Source organism: Lemur catta, chromosome 21 (genome assembly GCF_020740605.2).
Source record: "Lemur catta isolate mLemCat1 chromosome 21, mLemCat1.pri, whole genome shotgun sequence".
Lineage (NCBI taxonomy): Eukaryota > Metazoa > Chordata > Mammalia > Primates > Lemuridae > Lemur > Lemur catta.
The window spans coordinates 705503-727621 of record NC_059148.1 but is presented as its reverse complement, the minus strand read 5'-3'; positions in this window follow the sequence as shown (position 1 = coordinate 727621).

The following is a 22119-nucleotide window of genomic DNA, read 5'->3' as shown; positions in this document are numbered from 1 at the left end:
CTAACCCTAACCCTAACACTCTCCTAGGGCTGATGCTAACCCTAACCCAAACACTATCCTAGGCCTCATGCTAACCCTAACCCTAACACTATCCTAGGGCTCATGCTAACACTAACCCTAACCCTAACACTATCCTAGGGCTGATGCTAACCCTAACCCTAACCCTAACACTATCCTAGGGTTGATGCTAACCCTAACCCTAACACTATCCTCGGGCTAATGCTAACCCTAACCCTAACCCTAACACTATCCTAGGGCTGATGCTAACCCTAACACTAACACTATCCTAGGGCTGATGCTACCCTAACCCTAACCCTAACACTATCCTAGGGCTGATGCTAACCCTAACCCAAATAATATCCTAGGGCTGATGCTAACCCTAAGCCTAACCCTAACACTATTCTATGGCTGATGCTAACCCTAACCCTAACCCTAACACTATCCTAGGGCTGATTCTAACCGTAACCCTAACACTATTCTAGGCCTGATGCTAACCCTAACCCTAACCCTAACACTATCCTAGGCCTGATGCTAACCCTATCCCTAACCCTAACACTCTCCTAGGGCTGAGGCTAACCCTAACACTAACACTGTCCTAGGGCTGATGCTAACCCTAACACTAACCCAAACACTATCCTAGGGTTGATGCTAACCCTAACCCTGACACTATCCTAGGGCTCATGCTAACCCTAACCCTAACCCTAACACTATCTTAGGGCTGATGCTAACCCTAACCCTAACACTATCCTAGGCCTGATGCTAACCGTAACCCTAACCCTAACACTATCGTAGGGCTGATGCTAACCCTAACCCTAACCCTAACACTATCCTACAGCTGATGCTAACCCTAACCCTAACCCTAACCCTAACCCTAATACTATCCTAGGGCTGATGCTAACCCTAACCCTAACGCTAACACTATCCTAGGGCTGATGCTAACCCTAACACTAACACTATCCTAGGGCTGATGCTAACCCAAACCCTAACCCTAACACTATCCTAGGGCTGATGCTAACACTAACCCTAACTCTAACACTATCCTAGGGCTGAGGCTAACCCTAACCCTAACACTATCCTACGGCTGATGCTAAACCTAACCCTAACCCTAACACTATCCTAAGGCTGATGCTAACCCTAACACTAACACTATCCTAGGCCTGGTGCTAACCCTAACCCTAACCCTAACACTATTCTAAGGCTGATGCTAACCCTAACCCTAATAATATCCTAGGGCTGATGCTAACCCTAACCCTAAAGCTAACACTATCCTAGGGCTGATGCTAAACCTAACCCTAACCCTAACACTATCCTAGGGCTGATGCTAACCCTAACCCTAACCCTAACACTATCCTGGGGCTGATGCTAACCCTAACACTAACAATATCCTAGGCCTGATGATATCCATAACCCTAAACCTAACACTATCCTAGGGCTGATGCTAACCCTAACCCTAACCCTAACACTATCCTAGGGCTGATTCTAACCGTAACCCTAACACTATCCTAGGAATGATGCTAACTCTAACCCTTACCCTAACACTATCCTAGGGCTGATGCTAACCCTATACCTAACCATAACCCTATCCTAGGGCTGATGCTAACCCTAACACTAACACTATCTTAGGGCTGATGCTAACCCTAACCCTAGCTCTAACACTATCCTAGGGCTGATGCTAACCCTAACCCTAACACTCTCCTAGGCCTGATGATAACCCTAACCCTATCCCTAACACTATCCTAGGGCTGATGCTAACCCTAACCCTAACACGATCCTAGGGCTGATGCTAACCCTAACCCTAACCCTAACACTATCCTAGAGCTGATGCTAACGCTAACCCTAACCCTAACCCTAACCCTAATACTATCCTAGGGCTGATGCTAACCCTAACCCTAACCCTAACACTATCCTAGGGCTGATGCTAACCCTAACCCTGACACTATCCTAGGGCTGATGCTAACCCTAACCCTAACCCTAACACTATCCTAGGCCTGATGCTAACCCTAACCCTAACACTATCCTAGGGCTGATGCTAACCCTAACCCTAACCCTAACACTATCGTAGGGCTGATGCTAACCCTAACCCTAGCCCTAACACTATCCTAGAGCTGATGCTAACCCTAAACCTAACCCTAACCCTAACCCTAATACTATCCTAGGGCTGATGCTAACCCTAACCCTAACGCTAACAGTATCCTAGGGCTGATGCTAACCCTAACACTAACACTATCCTAGGGCTCCTGCTAACCCAAACCCTAACCCTAACACTATCCTAGGGCTGATGCTAACACTAACCCTAACTCTAACACTATCCTAGGGCTGAGGCTAACCCTAACCCTAACACTATCCTACGGCTGATGCTAAACCTAACCCTAACCGTAACACTATCCTAAGGCTAATGCTAACCCTAACGCTAACACTATCCTAGGCCTGGTGCTAACCCTAACCCTAACCCTAACACTATTCTAAGGCTGATGCTAACCCTAACCCTAATAATATCCTAGGGCTGATGCTAACCCTAACCCTAAAGCTAACACTATCCTAGGGCTGATGCTAAACCTAACCCTAACCCTAACACTATCCTAGGGCTGATGCTAACCCTAACCCTAACCCTAACACTATCCTGGGGCTGATGCTAACCCTAACACTAACAATATCCTAGGCCTGATGATATCCATAACCCTAAACCTAACACTATCCTAGGGCTGATGCTAACCCTAACCCTAACCCTAACACTATCCTAGGGCTGATTCTAACCGTAACCCTAACACTATCCTAGGAATGATGCTAACCATAACCCTTACCCTAACACTATCCTAGGGCTGAGGCTAACCCTATACCTAACCATAACCCTATCCTAGGGCTGATGCTAACCCTAACACTAACACTATCCTAGGGCTGATGCTAACCCTAACCCTAGCTCTAACACTATCCTAGGGCTGATGCTAACCCTAACCCTAACACTATCCTAGGCCTGATGATAACCCTAACCCTATCCCTAACACTATCCTAGGGCTGATGCTAACCCTAACCCTAACACGATCCTAGGGCTGATGCTAACCCTAATCCTAACCCTAACACTATCCTATGGCTGATGCTAACCCTAACGCTAACCCTAACACTATCCTTGAACTGATGCTAACCCTAACCCTAACCCTAACATTATCCTAGGCCTGATGATAACCCTAACCCTAACCCTAACACTATCCTAGGGTTTATGTTAACCCTAGAACTAACACTATCCTAGGGCTGATGCTAACCCTAACCCTAACACTATCCTAGGGCTGACGCTAACCCTAACCCTAACCCTAACACTATCCTAAGTCTAATGCTAACCCTAGCCCTCACAGTATCCTAGGCCTGATGATAACCCTAACCCTAACCTTAACACTATCCTAGGGCTGATGCTAACAATAACCCTAACACTATCCTAGGGCTGATGCTAACCCTAACCCTAACAATAACACTATCCTAGGGCTGATGCTAACCCTAACCCTAACCCTAACACTATCCTAGGTCTGATGCTAACCCTAAACCTAACACTATCCTAGGGCTGATGGTAACCCTAACCCTAACCCTAACACTATCCTAGGGCTGATGTTAACCCTAACCCTAACACTATCCTAGGGCTGATGCTAACCCTAACCCTAACCCTAACACTCTCCTAGGGCTGATGCTAACCCTAACCCAAACACTATCCTAGGCCTCATGCTAACCCTAACCCTAACACTATCCTAGGGCTCATGCTAACACTAACCCTAACCCTAACACTATCCTAGGGCTGATGCTAACCCTAACCCTAACCCTAACACTATCCTAGGGTTGATGCTAACCCTAACCCTAACACTATCCTCGGGCTAATGCTAACCCTAACCCTAACCCTAACACTATCCTAGGGCTGATGCTAACCCTAACACTAACACTATCCTAGGGCTGATGCTACCCTAACCCTAACCCTAACACTATCCTAGGGCTGATGCTAACCCTAACCCAAATAATATCCTAGGGCTGATGCTAACCCTAAGCCTAACCCTAACACTATTCTATGGCTGATGCTAACCCTAACCCTAACCCTAACACTATCCTAGGGCTGATTCTAACCGTAACCCTAACACTATTCTAGGCCTGATGCTAACCCTAACCCTAACCCTAACACTATCCTAGGCCTGATGCTAACCCTATCCCTAACCCTAACACTCTCCTAGGGCTGAGGCTAACCCTAACACTAACACTGTCCTAGGGCTGATGCTAACCCTAACACTAACCCAAACACTATCCTAGGGTTGATGCTAACCCTAACCCTGACACTATCCTAGGGCTCATGCTAACCCTAACCCTAACCCTAACACTATCTTAGGGCTGATGCTAACCCTAACCCTAACACTATCCTAGGCCTGATGCTAACCGTAACCCTAACCCTAACACTATCGTAGGGCTGATGCTAACCCTAACCCTAACCCTAACACTATCCTACAGCTGATGCTAACCCTAACCCTAACCCTAACCCTAACCCTAATACTATCCTAGGGCTGATGCTAACCCTAACCCTAACGCTAACACTATCCTAGGGCTGATGCTAACCCTAACACTAACACTATCCTAGGGCTGATGCTAACCCAAACCCTAACCCTAACACTATCCTAGGGCTGATGCTAACACTAACCCTAACTCTAACACTATCCTAGGGCTGAGGCTAACCCTAACCCTAACACTATCCTACGGCTGATGCTAAACCTAACCCTAACCCTAACACTATCCTAAGGCTGATGCTAACCCTAACACTAACACTATCCTAGGCCTGGTGCTAACCCTAACCCTAACCCTAACACTATTCTAAGGCTGATGCTAACCCTAACCCTAATAATATCCTAGGGCTGATGCTAACCCTAACCCTAAAGCTAACACTATCCTAGGGCTGATGCTAAACCTAACCCTAACCCTAACACTATCCTAGGGCTGATGCTAACCCTAACCCTAACCCTAACACTATCCTGGGGCTGATGCTAACCCTAACACTAACAATATCCTAGGCCTGATGATATCCATAACCCTAAACCTAACACTATCCTAGGGCTGATGCTAACCCTAACCCTAACCCTAACACTATCCTAGGGCTGATTCTAACCGTAACCCTAACACTATCCTAGGAATGATGCTAACTCTAACCCTTACCCTAACACTATCCTAGGGCTGATGCTAACCCTATACCTAACCATAACCCTATCCTAGGGCTGATGCTAACCCTAACACTAACACTATCTTAGGGCTGATGCTAACCCTAACCCTAGCTCTAACACTATCCTAGGGCTGATGCTAACCCTAACCCTAACACTCTCCTAGGCCTGATGATAACCCTAACCCTATCCCTAACACTATCCTAGGGCTGATGCTAACCCTAACCCTAACACGATCCTAGGGCTGATGCTAACCCTAATCCTAACCCTAACACTATCCTATGGCTGATGCTAACCCTAACGCTAACCCTAACACTATCCTTGAACTGATGCTAACCCTAACCCTAACCCTAACATTATCCTAGGCCTGATGATAACCCTAACCCTAACCCTAACACTATCCTAGGGTTTATGTTAACCCTAGCCCTAACACTATCCTAGGGCTGATGCTAACCCTAACCCTAACACTATCCTAGGGCTGACGCTAACCCTAACCCTAACCCTAACACTATCCTAAGTCTAATGCTAACCCTAGCCTTCACAGTATCCCAGGCCTGATGATAACCCTAACCCTAACCTTAACACTATCCTAGGGCTGATGCTAACAATAACCCTAACACTATCCTAGGGCTGATGCTAACCCTAACCCTAACAATAACACTATCCTAGGGCTGATGCTAACCCTAACCCTAACACTATCCTAGGGCTGATGCTAACCCTAACCCTAACCCTAACACTATCCTAGGGCTGATGCTAACCCTAACGCTAACCCTAACACTATCCTTGAACTGATGCTAACCCTAACCCTAAGGCTAACACTATCCTAGGCCTGATGATAACCCTAACCCTAATCCTAACACTATCCTAGGGTTTATGTTAATCCTAACCCTAACACTATCCTAGGGCTGATGCTAACCCTAACCCTAACCCTAACACTATCCTAGGGCGGATGCTAACCCTAACCCTAACCCTAACACTATCCTAGGGCTGATGCTAACCCTAACACTAACACTATCCTAGGGCTGATGCTAACCCTAACCCTAACCCTAACACTATCCTAGGGCTGATGCTAACCCTAACCCTAACTCTAACACTATCTTAGGGCTGAGGCTAACCCTAACCCAAACACTATCCTACGGCTGATGCTAACCCTAACCCTAACACTTACACTATCCTAGGGCTGATGCTAACCCTAACCCTAACCCTAACACTATCCTAGGTCTGATGCTAACCCTAAACCTAACACTATCCTAGGGCTGATGCTAACCCTAACCCTAACCCTAACACTATCCTAGGGCTGATGTTAACCCTAACCCTAACACTATCCTAGGGCTGATGCTAACCCTAACCCTAACCCTAACACTCTCCTAGGGCTGATGCTAACCCTAACCCTAACACTATCCTAGGCCTGATGCTAACCCTAACCCTAACACTATCCTAGGGCTCATGCTAACCCTAACCCTAACCCTAACGCTATCCTAGGGCTGATGCTAACCCTAACCCTAACCCTAACACTATCCTAGGGTTGATGCTAACCCTAACCCTAACACTATCCTCGGGCTAATGCTAACCAAAACCCTAACCCTAACACTATCCTAGGGCTGATGCTAACCCTAACCATAACACTATCCTAGGGCGGATGCTAACCCTAACCCTAACCCTAACACTATCCTAGGGCTGATGCTAACCCTAACCCTAACACTAACACTATCCTAGGGCTGATGCTAACCCTAACCCTAACCCTAACACTATCCTAGGGCTTATGCTAACCCTAACCCTAACTCTAACACTATCTTAGGGCTGAGGCTAACCCTAACCCAAACACTATCCTACGGCTGATGCTACCCCTAAACCTAACCCTAACACTCTCCTAATGCTGATGCTAACCAAAACACTAACACTATCCTAGGCCTGGTGCTAACCCTAACCCTAACCCTAACACTATCCTAGGGCTGATGCTTACCCTAACCCTAACCCTAACACTATCCTAGAGTTGATGCTAACCCTAACCCTAACACTATCCTAGGCCTGAGGATAACCCTAACCCTAACCCTAACACTATCCTAGGGCTGATGCTAACCCTAACCCTAACACTATCCTAGGGCTGATGCTAACCCTAACCCTAGCCCTAACACTATCCTAGGGCTGATGCTAACCCTAACGCTAAGCCTAACACTATCCTTGAGCTGATGCTAACCCTAACCCTAACCCTAACACTATCCTAGGCCTCATGATAACCCTAACCCTAACCCTAACACTATCCTAGGGTTTATGTTAACCCTAACCCTTACTCTATCCTAGGGCGGATGCTAACCCTAACCCTAACCCTAACACTATCCTAGGGCTGATGCTAACCCTAACACTAACACTATCCTAGGGCTGATGCTAACCATAACCCTAACCCTAAAACTATCCTACGGCTGATGCTAACCCTAACCCTAACTCTAACACTATCTTAGGGCTGAGGCTAACCCTAACCCAAACACTATCCTACGGCTGATCCTAACCCTAACCCTAACCCTAACACTATCCTAAGGCTGATGCTAACCCTAACACTAACACTGTACTGGGCCTGGTGCTAACCCTAACCCTAACCCTAACACTATCCTAGGGCTGATGCTAACCCTAACCCTAATACTATCCTAGGGCTGATGCTAACCCTAACCCTAACCCTAACACTATCTTAGGGCTGATGCTAACCCTAACCCTAACCCTAACACTATCCTAGGGCTGATGCTAACCCTAACCCTAACACTGTCCTAGGCCTGATGCTAACCCTAACCCTAACACTTACACTATCCTAGGGCTGATGCTAACCCTAACCCTAACCCTAACACTATCCTAGGTCTGATGCTAACCCTAAAACTAACACTATCCTAGGGCTGATGCTAACCCTAACCCTAACCCTAACACTATCATAGGGCTGATGTTAACCCTAACCCTAACACTATCCTAGGGCTGATGCTAACCCTAACCCTAACCCTAACACTCTCCTAGGGCTGATGCTAACCCTAACCCTAACCCTAACACTATCATAGGGCTGATGTTAACCCTAACCCTAACACTATCCTAGGGCTGATGCTAACCCTAACCCTAACCCTAACACTCTCCTAGGGCTGATGCTAACCCTAACCCTAACACTGTCCTAGGCCTGATGCTAACCATAACCCTAACACTATCCTAGGGCTGATGCTAACCCTAACCCTAACACTATCCTAGGCCTGATGCTAACCCTAACCCTAACACTTACACTATCCTAGGGCTGATGCTAACCCTAACCCTAACCTTTACACTATCCTAGGTCTGATGCTAACCCTAAACCTAACACTATCCTAGAGCTGATGCTGACCCTAACCCTAACACTATCCTAGGCCTGATGATAACCCTAACCCTAACCCTAACACTCTCCTAGGGCTGATGATAACCCTAACCCTAACACAATCCTAGGCCTGATGCTAACCCTAACCCTAACACTATCCTAGGGCTGATGCTAACCCTAACCCTAACCCTAACACTATCCTAGGCCTGATGCTAACCCTATCCCTAACCCTAACACTCTCCTAGGGCTGAGGCTAACCCTAACCCCAACACTATCCTAGGGCTGATGCTAACCCTAAGCCTAACCCTAACACTATCCTATGGTTGATGCTAACCCTAACCCTACCCCTATCCTAGGGCTGATGCTAACCCTAACCCTAACCCTAACACTATCCTAGGGCTGATGCTAACCCTAACCCTAACACTATCCTAGGGCTGATGGTAACCCTAACCCTAACACTATCCTAGGGCTGATGCTAACCCTAACCCTAACTCTAACTCTATCTTAGGGCTGAGGCTAACCCTAACCCTAACACTATCCTAGGTCTGATGCTAACCCTAAAACTAACACTATCCTAGGGCTGATGCTAAACCTAACCCTAACCCTAACACTATCCTAGGGCTGATGCTAACGCTAACCCTAACCCTAACACTATCCTGGGGCTGATGCTAACCCTAACACTAACAATATCCTAGGCCTGATGATATCCATAACCCTAAACCTAACACTATCCTAGGGCTGATGCTAACCCTAACCCTAACCCTAACACTATCCTAGGGCTGATTCTAACCGTAACCCTAACACTATCCTAGGAATGATGCTAACCCTAACCCTTACCCTAACACTATCCTAGGGCTGATGCTAACCCTATACCTAACCATAACCCTATCCTAGGGCTGATGCTAACCCTAACACTAACACTATCCTAGGGCTGATGCTAACCCTAACCCTAGCTCTAACAATATCCTAGGGCTGATGCTAACCCTAACCCTAACACTCTCCTAGGCCTGATGATAACCCTAACCCTATCCCTAACACTATCCGAGGGCTGATGCTAACCCTAACCCTAACACGATCCTAGGGCTGATGCTAACCCTAATCCTAACCCTAACACTATCCTATGGCTGATGCTAACCCTAACGCTAACCATAACACTATCCTTGAACTGATGCTAACCCTAACCCTAACCCTAACATTATCCTAGGCCTGATGATAACCCTAACCCTAACCCTAACACTATCCTAGGTTTTATGTTAACCCTAGCCCTAACACTATCCTAGGGCTGATGCTAACCCTAACCCTAACACTATCCTAGGGCTGACGCTAACCCTAACCCTAACCCTAACACTATCCTAGAGCTGATGCTAACGCTAACCCTAACCCTAACCCTAACCCTAATACTATCCTAGGGCTGATGCTAACCCTAACCCTAACCCTAACACTATCCTAGGGCTGATGCTAACCCTAACCCTGACACTATCCTAGGGCTGATGCTAACCCTAACCCTAACCCTAACACTATCCTAGGGCTGATGCTAACCCTAACCCTAACACTATCCTAGGCCTGATGCTAACCCTAACCCTAACCCTAACACTATCGTAGGGCTGATGCTAACACTAACCCTAGCCCTAACACTATCCTAGAGCTGATGCTAACCCTAAACCTAACCCTAACCCTAACCCTAATACTATCCTAGGGCTGATGCTAACCCTAACCCTAACGCTAACACTATCCTAGGGCTGATGCTAACCCTAACACTAACACTATCCTAGGGCTCCTGCTAACCCAAACCCTAACCCTAACACTATCCTAGGGCTGATGCTAACACTAACCCTAACTCTAACACTATCCTAGGGCTGAGGCTAACCCTAACCCTAACACTATCCTACGGCTGATGCTAAACCTAACCCTAACCGTAACACTATCCTAAGGCTGATGCTAACCCTAACACTAACACTATCCTAGGCCTGGTGCTAACCCTAACCCTAACCCTAACACTATTCTAAGGCTGATGCTAACCCTAACCCTAATAATATCCTAGGGCTGATGCTAACCCTAACCCTAAAGCTAACACTATCCTAGGGCTGATGCTAAACCTAACCCTAACCCTAACACTATCCTAGGGCTGATGCTAACCCTAACACTAACAATATCCTAGGCCTGATGATATCCATAACCCTAACCCTAACACTATCCTAGGGCTGATTCTAACCGTAACCCTAACACTATCCTAGGAATGATGCTAACCATAACCCTTACCCTAACACTATCCTAGGGCTGAGGCTAACCCTATACCTAACCATAACCCTATCCTAGGGCTGATGCTAACCCTAACACTAACACTATCCTAGGGCTGATGCTAACCCTAACCCTAGCTCTAACACTATCCTAGGGCTGATGCTAACCCTAACCCTAACACTATCCTAGGCCTGATGATAACCCTAACCCTATCCCTAACACTATCCTAGGGCTGATGCTAACCCTAACCCTAACACGATCCTAGGGCTGATGCTAACCTTAATCCTAACCCTAACACTATCCTATGGCTGATGCTAACCCTAACGCTAACCCTAACACTATCCTTGAACTGATGCTAACCCTAACCCTAACCCTAACATTATCCTAGGCATGATGATAACCCTAACCCTAACCCTAACACTATCCTAGGTTTTATGTTAACCCTAGCCCTAACACTATCCTAGGGCTGATGCTAACCCTAACCCTAACACTATCCTAGGGCTGACGCTAACCCTAACCCTAACCCTAACACTATCCTAAGTCTAATGCTAACCCTAGCCCTCACAGTATCCTAGGCCTGATGATAACCCTAACCCTAACCTTAACACTATCCTAGGGCTGATGCTAACAATAACCCTAACACTATCCTAGGGCTGATGCTAACCCTAACCCTAACAATAACACTATCCTAGGGCTGATGCTAACCCTATACCTAACCATAACCCTATCCTAGGGCTGATGCTAACCCTAACACTAACACTATCCTAGGGCTGATGCTAACCCTAACCCTAGCTCTAACAATATCCTAGGGCTGATGCTAACCCTAACCCTAACACTCTCCTAGGCCTGATGATAACCCTAACCCTTTCCCTAACACTATCCTAGGGCTGATGCTAACCCTAACCCTAACACGATCCTAGGGCTGATGCTAACCCTAATCCTAACCCTAACACTATCCTATGGCTGATGCTAACCCTAACGCTAACCCTAACACTATCCTTGAACTGATGCTAACCCTAACCCTAACCCTAACATTATCCTAGGCCTGATGATAACCCTAACCCTAACCCTAACACTATCCTAGGGTTTATGTTAACCCTAGCCCTAACACTATCCTAGGGCTGATGCTAACCCTAACCCTAACACTATCCTAGGGCTGACGCTAACCCTAACCCTAACCCTAACACTATCCTAGAGCTGATGCTAACGCTAACCCTAACCCTAACCCTAACCCTAATACTATCCTAGGGCTGATGCTAACCCTAACCCTAACCCTAACACTATCCTAGGGCTGATGCTAACCCTAACCCTGACACTATCCTAGGGCTGATGCTAACCCTAACCCTAACCCTAACACTATCCTAGGGCTGATGCTAACCCTAACCCTAACACTATCCTAGGCCTGATGCTAACCCTAACCCTAACCCTAACACTATCGTAGGGCTGATGCTAACACTAACCCTAGCCCTAACACTATCCTAGAGCTGATGCTAACCCTAAACCTAACCCTAACCCTAACCCTAATACTATCCTAGGGCTGATGCTAACCCTAACCCTAACGCTAACACTATCCTAGGGCTGATGCTAACCCTAACACTAACACTATCCTAGGGCTCCTGCTAACCCAAACCCTAACCCTAACACTATCCTAGGGCTGATGCTAACACTAACCCTAACTCTAACACTATCCTAGGGCTGAGGCTAACCCTAACCCTAACACTATCCTACGGCTGATGCTAAACCTAACCCTAACCGTAACACTATCCTAAGGCTGATGCTAACCCTAACACTAACACTATCCTAGGCCTGGTGCTAACCCTAACCCTAACCCTAACACTATTCTAAGGCTGATGCTAACCCTAACCCTAATAATATCCTAGGGCTGATGCTAACCCTAACCCTAAAGCTAACACTATCCTAGGGCTGATGCTAAACCTAACCCTAACCCTAACACTATCCTAGGGCTGATGCTAACCCTAACCCTAACACGATCCTAGGGCTGATGCTAACCTTAATCCTAACCCTAACACTATCCTATGGCTGATGCTAACCCTAACGCTAACCCTAACACTATCCTTGAACTGATGCTAACCCTAACCCTAACCCTAACATTATCCTAGGCCTGATGATAACCCTAACCCTAACCCTAACACTATCCTAGGGTTTATGTTAACCCTAGCCCTAACACTATCCTAGGGCTGATGCTAACCCTAACCCTAACACTATCCTAGGGCTGACGCTAACCCTAACCCTAACCCTAACACTATCCTAAGTCTAATGCTAACCCTAGCCCTCACAGTATCCTAGGCCTGATGATAACCCTAACCCTAACCTTAACACTATCCTAGGGCTGATGCTAACAATAACCCTAACACTATCCTAGGGCTGATGCTAACCCTAACCCTAACAATAACACTATCCTAGGGCTGATGCTAACCCTAACCCTAACCCTAACACTATCCTAGGTCTGATGCTAACCCTAAACCTAACACTATCCTAGGGCTGATGGTAACCCTAACCCTAACCCTAACACTATCCTAGGGCTGATGTTAACCCTAACCCTAACACTATCCTAGGGCTGATGCTAACCCTAACCCTAACCCTAACACTCTCCTAGGGCTGATGCTAACCCTAACCCAAACACTATCCTAGGCCTCATGCTAACCCTAACCCTAACACTATCCTAGGGCTCATGCTAACACTAACCCTAACCCTAACACTATCCTAGGGCTGATGCTAACCCTAACCCTAACCCTAACACTATCCTAGGGTTGATGCTAACCCTAACCCTAACACTATCCTCGGGCTAATGCTAACCCTAACCCTAACCCTAACACTATCCTAGGGCTGATGCTAACCCTAACACTAACACTATCCTAGGGCTGATGCTACCCTAACCCTAACCCTAACACTATCCTAGGGCTGATGCTAACCCTAACCCAAATAATATCCTAGGGCTGATGCTAACCCTAAGCCTAACCCTAACACTATTCTAGGGCTAATGCTAACCCTAACCCTAACCCTAACACTCTCCTAGGGCTGAGGCTATCCCTAACCCTAACACTATCCTAGGGCTGATGCTAACCCTAACCCTAACCCTAACACTATCCTAGGGCTGATTCTAACCGTAACCCTAACACTATCCTAGGAATGATGCTAACCCTAACCCTTACCCTAACACTATCCTAGGGCTGATGCTAACCCTATACCTAACCATAACCCTATCCTAGGGCTGATGCTAACCCTAACACTAACACTATCCTAGGGCTGATGCTAACCCTAACCCTAGCTCTAACAATATCCTAGGGCTGATGCTAACCCTAACCCTAACACTCTCCTAGGCCTGATGATAACCCTAACCCTATCCCTAACACTATCCTAGGGCTGATGCTAACCCTAACCCTAACACGATCCTAGGGCTGATGCTAACCCTAATCCTAACCCTAACACTATCCTATGGCTGATGCTAACCCTAACGCTAACCCTAACACTATCCTTGAACTGATGCTAACCCTAACCCTAACCCTAACATTATCCTAGGCCTGATGATAACCCTAACCCTAACCCTAACACTATCCTAGGGTTTATGTTAACCCTAGCCCTAACACTATCCTAGGGCTGATGCTAACCCTAACCCTAACACTATCCTAGGGCTGACGCTAACCCTAACCCTAACCCTAACACTATCCTAGAGCTGATGCTAACGCTAACCCTAACCCTAACCCTAACCCTAATACTATCCTAGGGCTGATGCTAACCCTAACCCTAACCCTAACACTATCCTAGGGCTGATGCTAACCCTAACCCTGACACTATCCTAGGGCTGATGCTAACCCTAACCCTAACCCTAACACTATCCTAGGGCTGATGCTAACCCTAACCCTAACACTATCCTAGGCCTGATGCTAACCCTAACCCTAACCCTAACACTATCGTAGGGCTGATGCTAACACTAACCCTAGCCCTAACACTATCCTAGAGCTGATGCTAACCCTAAACCTAACCCTAACCCTAACCCTAATACTATCCTAGGGCTGATGCTAACCCTAACCCTAACGCTAACACTATCCTAGGGCTGATGCTAACCCTAACACTAACACTATCCTAGGGCTCCTGCTAACCCATCCCTAACCCTAACACTATCCTAGGGCTGATGCTAACACTAACCCTAACTCTAACACTATCTTAGGGCTGAGGCTAACCCTAACCCTAACACTATCCTACGGCTGATGCTAAACCTAACCCTAACCGTAACACTATCCTAGGGCTGATGCTAACCCTAACACTAACACTATCCTAGGCCTGGTGCTAACCCTAACCCTAACCCTAACACTATTCTAAGGCTGATGCTAACCCTAACCCTAATACTATCCTAGGGCTGATGCTAACCCTAACCCTAACCCTAACACTATCCTAGGGCTGATGCTAACCCTAACCCTAACCCTAACACTATCCTAGGGCTGATGCTAACCCTAACCCTAACACTATCCTAGGCCTGATGCTAACCCTAACCCTAACACTTACACTATCCTAGGGCTGATGCTAACCCTAACCCTAACCCTAACACTATCCTAGGTCTGATGCTAACCCTAAAACTAACACTATCCTAGGGCTGATGCTAACCCTAACCCTAACACTAACACTATCATAGGGCTGATGTTAACCCTAACCCTAACACTATCCTAGGGCTGATGCTAACCCTAACCCTAACCCTAACACTCTCCTAGGGCTGATGCTAACCCTAACCCTAACACTGTCCTAGGCCTGATGCTAACCCTAACCCTAACACTATCCTAGGGCTGATGCTAACCCTAACCCTAACACTATCCTAGGCCTGATGCTAACCCTAACCCTAACACTTACACTATCCTAGGGCTGATGCTAACCCTAACCCTAACCTTTACACTATCCTAGGTCTGATGCTAACCCTAAACCTAACACTATCCTAGAGCTGATGCTGACCCTAACCCTAACACTATCCTAGGCCTGATGATAACCCTAACCCTAACCCTAACACTCTCCTAGGGCTGATGATAACCCTAACCCTAACACTATCCTAGGCCTGATGCTAACCCTAACCCTAACACTATCCTAGGGCTGATGCTAACCCTAACCCTAACCCTAACACTATCCTAGGCCTGATGCTAACCCTATCCCTAACCCTAACACTCTCCTAGGGCTGAGGCTAACCCTAACCCCAACACTATCCTAGGGCTGATGCTAACCCTAAGCCTAACCCTAACACTATCCTATGGTTGATGCTAACCCTAACCCTACCCCTATCCTAGGGCTGATGCTAACCCTAACCCTAACCCTAACACTATCCTAGGGCTGATGCTAACCCTAACCCTAACACTATCCTAGGGCTGATGGTAACCCTAACCCTAACACTATCCTAGGGCTGATGCTAACCCTAACCCTAACTCTAACTCTATCTTAGGGCTGAGGCTAACCCTAACCCAAACACTATCCTACGGCTGATGCTAACCCTAACCCTAAAGCTAACACTATCCTAGGGCTGATGCTAAACCTAACCCTAACCCTAACACTATCCTAGGGCTGATGCTAACCCTAACCCTAACCCTAACACTATCCTGGGGCTGATGCTAACCCTAACACTAACAATATCCTAGGCCTGATGATATCCATAACCCTAAACCTAACACTATCCTAGGGCTGATGCTAACCCTAACCCTAACCCTAACACTATCCTAGGGCTGATTCTAACCGTAACCCTAACACTATCCTAGGAATGATGCTAACCCTAACCCTTACCCTAACACTATCCTAGGGCTGATGCTAACCCTATACCTAACCATAACCCTATCCTAGGGCTGATGCTAACCCTAACACTAACACTATCCTAGGGCTGATGCTAACCCTAACCCTAGCTCTAACAATATCCTAGGGCTGATGCTAACCCTAACCCTAACACTCTCCTAGGCCTGATGATAACCCTAACCCTATCCCTAACACTATCCTAGGGCTGATGCTAACCCTAACCCTAACACGATCCTAGTTCTGATGCTAACCCTAATCCTAACCCTAACACTATCCTATGGCTGATGCTAACCCTAACGCTAACCCTAACACTATCCTTGAACTGATGCTAACCCTAACCCTAACCCTAACATTATCCTAGGCCTGATGATAACCCTAACCCTAACCCTAACACTATCCTAGGGTTTATGTTAACCCTAGCCCTAACACTATCCTAGGGCTGATGCTAACCCTAACCCTAACACTATCCTAGGGCTGACGCTAACCCTAACCCTAACCCTAACACTATCCTAGAGCTGATGCTAACGCTAACCCTAACCCTAACCCTAACACTAATACTATCCTAGGGCTGATGCTAACCCTAACCCTAACCCTAACACTATCCTAGGGCTGATGCTAACCCTAACCCTGACACTATCCTAGGGCTGATGCTAACCCTAACCCTAACCCTAACACTATCCTAGGGCTGATGCTAACCCTAACCCTAACACTATCCTAGGCCTGATGCTAACCCTAACCCTAACCCTAACACTATCGTAGGGCTGATGCTAACACTAACCCTAGCCCTAACACTATCCTAGAGCTGATGCTAACCCTAAACCTAACCCTAACCCTAACCCTAATACTATCCTAGGGCTGATGCTAACCCTAACCCTAACGCTAACACTATCCTAGGGCTGATGCTAACCCTAACACTAACACTATCCTAGGGCTCCTGCTAACCCATCCCTAACCCTAACACTATCCTAGGGCTGATGCTAACACTAACCCTAACTCTAACACTATCCTAGGGCTGAGGCTAACCCTAACCCTAACACTATCCTACGGCTGATGCTAAACCTAACCCTAACCGTAACACTATCCTAAGGCTGATGCTAACCCTAACACTAACACTATCCTAGGCCTGGTGCTAACCCTAACCCTAACCCTAACACTATTCTAAGGCTGATGCTAACCCTAACCCTAATACTATCCTAGGGCTGATGCTAACCCTAACCCTAACCCTAACACTATCCTAGGGCTGATGCTAACCCTAACCCTAACCCTAACACTATCCTAGGGCTGATGGTAACCCTAACCCTAACACTATCCTAGGCCTGATGCTAACCCTAACCCTAACACTTACACTATCCTAGGGCTGATGCTAACCCTAACCCTAACCCTAACACTATCCTAGGTCTGATGCTAACCCTAAAACTAACACTATCCTAGGGCTGATGCTAACCCTAACCCTAACCCTAACACTATCATAGGGCTGATGTTAACCCTAACCCTAACACTATCCTAGGGCTGATGCTAACCCTAACCCTAACCCTAACACTCTCCTAGGGCTGATGCTAACCCTAACCCTAACACTGTCCTAGGCCTGATGCTAACCCTAACCCTAACACTATCCTAGGGCTGATGCTAACCCTAACCCTAACACTATCCTAGGCCTGATGCTAACCCTAACCCTAACACTGACACTATCCTAGGGCTGATGCTAACCCTAACCCTAACCTTTACACTATCCTAGGTCTGATGCTAACCCTAAACCTAACACTATCCTAGAGCTGATGCTGACCCTAACCCTAACACTATCCTAGGCCTGATGATAACCCTAACCCTAACCCTAACACTCTCCTAGGGCTGATGATAACCCTAACCCTAACACTATCCTAGGCCTGATGCTAACCCTAACCCTAACACTATCCTAGGGCTGATGCTAACCCTAACCCTAACCCTAACACTATCCTAGGCCTGATGCTAACCCTATCCCTAACCCTAACACTCTCCTAGGGCTGAGGCTAACCCTAACCCCAACACTATCCTAGGGCTGATGCTAACCCTAAGCCTAACCCTAACACTATCCTATGGTTGATGCTAACCCTAACCCTACCCCTATCCTAGGGCTGATGCTAACCCTAACCCTAACCCTAACACTATCCTAGGGCTGATGCTAACCCTAACCCTAACACTATCCTAGGGCTGATGGTAACCCTAACCCTAACACTATCCTAGGGCTGATGCTAACCCTAACCCTAACTCTAACTCTATCTTAGGGCTGAGGCTAACCCTAACCCAAACACTATCCTACGGCTGATGCTAACCCTAACCCTAAAGCTAACACTATCCTAGGGCTGATGCTAAACCTAACCCTAACCCTAACACTATCCTAGGGCTGATGCTAACCCTAACCCTAACCCTAACACTATCCTGGGGCTGATGCTAACCCTAACACTAACAATATCCTAGGCCTGATGATATCCATAACCCTAAACCTAACACTATCCTAGGGCTGATGCTAACCCTAACCCTAACCCTAACACTATCCTAGGGCTGATTCTAACCGTAACCCTAACACTATCCTAGGAATGATGCTAACCCTAACCCTTACCCTAACACTATCCTAGGGCTGATGCTAACCCTATACCTAACCATAACCCTATCCTAGGGCTGATGCTAACCCTAACACTAACACTATCCTAGGGCTGATGCTAACCCTAACCCTAGCTCTAACAATATCCTAGGGCTGATGCTAACCCTAACCCTAACACTCTCCTAGGCCTGATGATAACCCTAACCCTATCCCTAACACTATCCTAGGGCTGATGCTAACCCTAACCCTAACACGATCCTAGGGCTGATGCTAACCCTAATCCTAACCCTAACACTATCCTGTGGCTGATGCTAACCCTAACGCTAACCCTAACACTATCCTTGAACTGATGCTAACCCTAACCCTAACCCTAACATTATCCTAGGCCTGATGATAACCCTAACCCTAACCCTAACACTATCCTAGGGTTTATGTTAACCCTAGCCCTAACACTATCCTAGGGCTGATGCTAACCCTAACCCTAACACTATCCTAGGGCTGACGCTAACCCTAACCCTAACCCTAACACTATCCTAGAGCTGATGCTAACGCTAACCCTAACCCTAACCCTAACCCTAATACTATCCTAGGGCTGATGCTAACCCTAACCCTAACCCTAACACTATCCTAGGGCTGATGCTAACCCTAACCCTGACACTATCCTAGGGCTGATGCTAACCCTAACCCTAACCCTAACACTATCCTAGGGCTGATGCTAACCCTAACCCTAACACTATCCTAGGCCTGATGCTAACCCTAACCCTAACCCTAACACTATCGTAGGGCTGATGCTAACACTAACCCTAGCCCTAACACTATCCTAGAGCTGATGCTAACCCTAAACCTAACCCTAACCCTAACCCTAATACTATCCTAGGGCTGATGCTAACCCTAACCCTAACGCTAACACTATCCTAGGGCTGATGCTAACCCTAACACTAACACTATCCTAGGGCTCCTGCTAACCCAAACCCTAACCCTAACACTATCCTAGGGCTGATGCTAACACTAACCCTAACTCTAACACTATCCTAGGGCTGAGGCTAACCCTAACCCTAACACTATCCTACGGCTGATGCTAAACCTAACCCTAACCGTAACACTATCCTAAGGCTGATGCTAACCCTAACACTAACACTATCCTAGGCCTGGTGCTAACCCTAACCCTAACCCTAACACTATTCTAAGGCTGATGCTAACCCTAACCCTAATAATATCCTAGGGCTGATGCTAACCCTAACCCTAAAGCTAACACTATCCTAGGGCTGATGCTAAACCTAACCCTAACCCTAACACTATCCTAGGGCTGATGCTAACCCTAACACTAACAATATCCTAGGCCTGATGATATCCATAACCCTAACCCTAACACTATCCTAGGGCTGATTCTAACCGTAACCCTAACACTATCCTAGGAATTATGCTAACCATAACCCTTACCCTAACACTATCCTAGGGCTGAGGCTAACCCTATACCTAACCATAACCCTATCCTAGGGCTGATGCTAACCCTAACACTAACACTATCCTAGGGCTGATGCTAACCCTAACCCTAGCTCTAACACTATCCTAGGGCTGATGCTAACCCTAACCCTAACACTATCCTAGGCCTGATGATAACCCTAACCCTATCCCTAACACTATCCTAGGGCTGATGCTAACCCTAACCCTAACACGATCCTAGGGCTGATGCTAACCTTAATCCTAACCCTAACACTATCCTATGGCTGATGCTAACCCTAACGCTAACCCTAACACTATCCTTGAACTGATGCTAACCCTAACCCTAACCCTAACATTATCCTAGGCCTGATGATAACCCTAACCCTAACCCTAACACTATCCTAGGGTTTATGTTAACCCTAGCCCTAACACTATCCTAGGGCTGATGCTAACCCTAACCCTAACACTATCCTAGGGCTGACGCTAACCCTAACCCTAACCCTAACACTATCCTAAGTCTAATGCTAACCCTAGCCCTCACAGTATCCTAGGCCTGATGATAACCCTAACCCTAACCTTAACACTATCCTAGGGCTGATGCTAACAATAACCCTAACACTATCCTAGGGCTGATGCTAACCCTAACCCTAACAATAACACTATCCTAGGGCTGATGCTAACCCTAACCCTAACCCTAACACTATCCTAGGTCTGATGCTAACCCTAAACCTAACACTATCCTAGGGCTGATGGTAACCCTAACCCTAACCCTAACACTATCCTAGGGCTGATGTTAACCCTAACCCTAACACTATCCTAGGGCTGATGCTAACCCTAACCCTAACCCTAACACTCTCCTAGGGCTGATGCTAACCCTAACCCAAACACTACCCTAGGCCTCATGCTAACCCTAACCCTAACACTATCCTAGGGCTCATGCTAACACTAACCCTAACCCTAACACTATCCTAGGGCTGATGCTAACCCTAACCCTAACCCTAACACTATCCTAGGGTTGATGCTAACCCTAACCCTAACACTATCCTCGGGCTAATGCTAACCCTAACCCTAACCCTAACACTATCCTAGGGCTGATGCTAACCCTAACACTAACACTATCCTAGGGCTGATGCTACCCTAACCCTAACCCTAACACTATCCTAGGGCTGATGCTAACCCTAACCCAAATAATATCCTAGGGCTGATGCTAACCCTAAGCCTAACCCTAACACTATTCTAGGGCTGATGCTAACCCTAACCCTAACCCTAACACTATCCTAGGGCTGATTCTAACCGTAACCCTAACACTATTCTAGGCCTGATGCTAACCCTAACCCTAACCCTAACACTATCCTAGGCCTGATGCTAACCCTATCCCTAACCCTAACACTCTCCTAGGGCTGAGGCTAACCCTAACACTAACACTGTCCTAGGGCTGATGCTAACCCTAACACTAACCCAAACACTATCCTAGGGTTGATGCTAACCCTAACCCTGACACTATCCTAGGGCTCATGCTAACCCTAACCCTAACCCTAACACTATCCTAGGGCTGATGCTAACCCTAACCCTAACACTATCCTAGGCCT